The following is a 5000-nucleotide window of genomic DNA, read 5'->3' as shown; positions in this document are numbered from 1 at the left end:
AGGCCGACCGTCCGCCTCCCTCGACCAGCTGCGAACACGGTCGGTGCAGGCCAGGTCGAGGGGCCGAGAGCGCAGGCCGACCGTCCGTCTCCCTCGACCAGCTCTACACAAGGTCGGTGCAGGCCGTCGAGCCAGTCGGCCGTCCGCCTCGACCATCTCGGAACACGGTCGGTGCAGGCCAGGTCGAGGGGCCGAGAGCGCAGGCCGACCGTCCGCCTCCCTCGACCAGCTGCGAACACGGTCGGCGCAGGCCGTCGAGTTAGCCGGCCGTCTCCCTCGACCAGTTCGGCGCACGGTCGGTGCAGGCCAGGTCGAGGGGCCGAGAGCGCAGGCCGACCGTCCGTCTCCCTCGACCAGCTCTACACAAGGTCGGTGCAGGCCGTCGAGCCAGTCGGCCGTCCGCCTCGACCATCTCGGAACACGGTCGGTGCAGGCCAGGTCGAGGGGCCGAGAGCGCAGGCCGACCGTCCGCCTCCCTCGACCAGCTGCGAACACGGTCGGCGCAGGCCGTCGAGTTAGCCGGCCGTCTCCCTCGACCAGCTCGGCGCACCGTCGGTGCGGCCAGGTCGAGGGGCCGAGAGCGCAGGCCGACCGTCCGCCTCCCTCGACCAGCTGGGCGCACGGTCGGCGCAGGCCGTCGAGCCAGCCGGCCGTCCGCCTCGACCATCTCGGAACACGGTCGGTGCAGGCCAGGTCGAGGGGCCGAGAGCGCAGGCCGACCGTCCGCCTCCCTCGACCAGCTGCGAACACGGTCGGCGCAGGCCGTCGAGTTAGCCGGACGTCTCCCTCGACCAGCTCGGCGCACGGTCGGTGCAGGCCAGGTCGAGGGGCCGAGAGCGCAGGCCGACCGTCCGCCTCCCTCGACCAGCTGCGAACACGGTCGGCGCAGGCCGTCGAGTTAGCCGGCCGTCTCCCTCGACCAGCTCGGCGCACCGTCGGTGCGGCCAGGTCGAGGGACCGAGAGCGCAGGCCGACCGTCCGTCTCCCTCGACCAGCTCTACACACGGTCGGTGCAGGCCGGTCGAGGGGCCGAGAGCGCAGGCCGGCCGGCAGTCTCCCTCGACCATCTCGGAACACGGTCGGTGCAGGGCAGCCGGCAATCGACTTGGCTGCACCGACTGTCTGCCGAGCTGGTCGAGCGTGACTGCCGGCTGACCTGCGCACTGGACCCCTCGGAGAGCTGAAGTGACACTTCCATATTTTCAGTGCAACTTAGTGGAGGGGAGACTGCCGGCCTATCGGCGCGCTAGGCCCTTCGACTTGGCTGCACCGACTTGTCGGCCGAGCCGGTCGAGGGAGACTGCCGGCTGGCCTGCGCGCTGCGCCCCTCGGATACCTGAAGTGACACTTCCTTTTTTTTTTTTTTCAGTGCAACTTAATCGAGGCGCTGGGCCCCTCGACTGGGTACACCGACCGTCTGCCGAGCTGACCGAGGGAGACTGCCGGCTTGCCTGCGCGCTGGGCCCCTCGCATAGCTTAAGTGGCTTCCATTTTTTCAGAGTAAAATTGCCATTTTGAGAGTGCACGGCTTAGGCCTTGGAGTAGGTGGACCTGTTTGGTATCAAAGGAAAGGCCTTGACAAGGGCTACAATCCTGGGGGGATAAATTGGACCTGTGTGTCCCAGGGTTCGAGGAGTGAATTTTTGAAAATATGTCTTTTTGGAGAAAAGCTTAAGTGACACTTCCTTTTTTCAATGTGAAATATTTCTGTGCATGATGGGGAGGAGTGTAGTACGTAGTTTTTTTCCTCTTGTCCAGACGAACATTTCGATACCAAGAACACCCACTTACGCCCAAGAGTACGAAAGATACAATCAAAATGGCAATGAGGTCGGAAAGTTCCAAGTCAGTGACAATGTAGATTTTTTTCATACCTCCCGAACCCGACCCCCCCGGGGCACCAATTTTTCAGGGATTGTAGACCAGACCCCAGAAAAACTTTCCTGAAGGTTTGGTCTCTTAACTCTTATAATTATGAAAGATATGGTCCGAATGCGGGGAAAAGCGACTTTTGTAATTGACCGAAATTCCAACTCAGATGGTGGGGTAGTTGGGGTATACACTTTACAGGACCTTGAGTCTGGGGTCGAAATCGGAGGAATGGAGGACCGCACTGACTGTCTGCCGAGCGGGTCGAGGCAGTCTGCCGGCTGGGATCCTCGGAAAGCTTAAGTGACAATTCCATTATTTCTTTTGTTTTTTTTTCGTGCAACTTGGTCGAGGGGGACGGACGGTCGGCCTGCGCTCTCTGCCCCTCGACCGGCCTGCACCGACCGTGTGCCGAGCTGGTCGAGGGAGACGGCCGGCTGCCTCGACGGTCTGCACCGACCGTCTGCCGAGCTGGTCGAGGGAGACGGCCGGCCGGCCTGAGCGCTCTGTCCCTCGACCTGCCTGCACCGACCGTGTGTAGAGCTGGTCGAGGGAGACGGCCGGCCGGCCTGCGCGCTCTGCCCCTCGACCTGCCTGCACCGACCGTGTGCCGAGCTGGTCGAGGGCGACGGCCGGCCGGCCTGCGCTCTCGGGCCCTCGACCTGGCTGCACCGACCGTGAGCCGAGCTGGTCGAGGGAGACGGCCGGCCGGCCTGCGCTCTCTGCCCCTCGACCTGGCTGCACCGACCGTGCGCCGAGCTGGTCGGGGGAGACGGCCGGCTGGCTCGACGTTCTGCAGCGACCGTGTGCCCAGCTGGTCGAGGGGGACGGACGGCCGGCCTGCGCTCTCGGCCCCTCGACCTGGCCGCACCGACCGTGCGCCGAGCTGGTCGAGGGAGACGGCCGGCTGCCTCGACGGTCTGCACCGACCGTGTGCCGAGCTGGTCGAGGTGGACGGCCGGCCGGCCTGCGCTCTCGGGCCCTCGACCTGGCTGCACCGACCGTGTGTAGAGCTGGTCGAGGGAGACGGCCGGCTGCCTCGACGGTCTGCACCGACCGTGTGCCGAGCTGGTCGAGGTGGACGGCCGGCCGGCCTGCGCTCTCGGGCCCTCGACCTGGCTGCACCGACCGTGTGCCGAGCTGGTCGAGGGAGACGGCCGGCCGGCCTGCGCGCTCTGCCCCTCGACCTGGCTGCACCGACCGTGCGCCGAGCTGGTCGAGGGAGACGGCCGGCTGGCTCGACGGCCTGCACCGACCGTGTGCCGAGCTGGTCGAGGGGGACGGCCGGCTGGCTCGACGTTCTACAGCGACCGTGTGCCCAGCTGGTCGAGGGAGACGGCCGGCCGGCCTGCGCGCTCTGCCCCTCGACCTGCCTGCACCGACCGTGTGTAGAGCTGGTCGAAGGAGACGGCCGGCTGCCTCGACGGCCTGCACCGACCTTCTGCCGAACTGGTCGAGGGAGACGGCCGGCCGGCCTGCGCTCTCTGCCCGTCGACCTGGCCGCACCGACCGTGTGCCGAGCTGGTCGAGGGGGACGGCCGGCTGGCTCGACGTTCTGCAGCGACCGTGTGCCCAGCTGGTCGAGGGAGACGGCCGGCCGGCCTGCGCGCTCTGCCCCTCGACCTGCCTGCACCGACCGTGTGTAGAGCTGGTCGAGGGAGACGGCCGGCTGCCTCGACGGCCTGCACCGACCGTCTGCCGAACTGGTCGAGGGAGACGGCCGGCCGGCCTGCGCTCTCGGGCCCTCGACCTGGCTGCACCGACCGTGCGCCGAGCTGGTCGAGGGAGACGGCCGGCTGGCCTGCGCGCTCTGCCCCTCGACCTGGCTGCACCGACCGTGCGCCGAGCTGGTCGAGGGAGACGGCCGGCTGCCTCGACCTGCCTGCACCGACCGTGTTTAGAGCTGGTCGAGGGGGACCGCCGGCCGGCCTGCGCTCTCGGGCCCTCGACCTGGCTGCACCGACCGTGCGCCGAGCTGGTCGGGGGAGACGGCCGGCTGGCTCGACGTTCTGCAGCGACCGTGTGCCCAGCTGGTCGAGGGGGACGGACGGCCGGCCTGCGCTCTCGGGCCCTCGACCTGGCTGCACCGACCGTGTGCCGAGCTGGTCGAGGGAGACGGACGGCTGGCTCGACCTGCCTGCACCGACCGTGTTTAGAGCTGGTCGAGGGGGACCGCCGGCCGGCCTGCGCTCTCGGCCCCTCGACCTGGCTGCACCGACCGTGCGCCGAGCTGGTCGAGGGGGACGGCCGGCTTGCTCGACGGCCTGCACCGACCGTGCGCCCAGCTGGTCGAGGGAGGCGGACGGTCGGCCTGCGCTCTCGGCCCCTCGACCTGGCCGCACCGACCGTGCGCCGAGCTGGTCGAGGGAGACGGCCGGCCTGCGCGCTCTGCCCCTCGACCTGCCTGCACCGACCGTGTGCCCAGCTGGTCGAGAGAGACGGCCGGCCGGCCGGCCTGCGCGCTCTGCCCCTCGACCTGCCTGCACCGACCGTGCGCCGAGCTGGTCGAGGGAGACGGCCGGCTGCCTCGACGGCCTGCACCGACCGTCTGCCGAACTGGTCGAGGGAGACGGCCGGCTGCCTCGACCGCCTGCACCGACCGTGCGCCGAGCTGGTCGGGGGAGACGGCCGGCTGCCTCGACCGCCTGCACCGACCGTGCGCCGAGCTGGTCGGGGGAGACGGCGGGCTGGCTCGACGGCCTGCACCGACCGTGTGCCGAGCTGGTCGAGGGGGACGGACGGCCGGCCTGCGCTCTCGGGCCCTCGACGTGGCTGCACCGACCGTGTGTAGAGCTGGTCGAGGGAGACGGCCGCCGGCCTGCGCTCTCGGGCCCTCGACCTGGCTGCACCGACCGTGCGCCGAGCTGGTCGGGGGAGACGGCCGGCTGGCTCGACGTTCTGCAGCGACCGTGTGCCCAGCTGGTCGAGGGAGACGGCCGGCCGACCTGCGCGCTCGGCCCCTCGACCTGGCTGCACCGACCGTGCGCCGAGCTGGTCGGGGGAGACGGCCGGCTGCCTCGACGTTCTGCAGCGACCGTGTGCCCAGCTGGTCGAGGGAGACGGCCGCCGGCCTGCGCTCTCGGGCCCTCGACCTGGCTGCACCGACCGTGCGCCGAGCTGGTCGAGGGAGA

The sequence above is a fragment of the Saccostrea echinata genome, unplaced genomic scaffold, assembly GCF_033153115.1.
Source record: "Saccostrea echinata isolate AGI-Se365-2 ecotype Australia unplaced genomic scaffold, CSIRO_AGI_Sech_v1 ptg000249l, whole genome shotgun sequence".
Classification (NCBI taxonomy): Eukaryota; Metazoa; Mollusca; class Bivalvia; order Ostreida; family Ostreidae; genus Saccostrea; species Saccostrea echinata.
The sequence above is the reverse complement of the archived record's forward strand: the minus strand, read 5'-3'. Positions refer to the sequence as shown.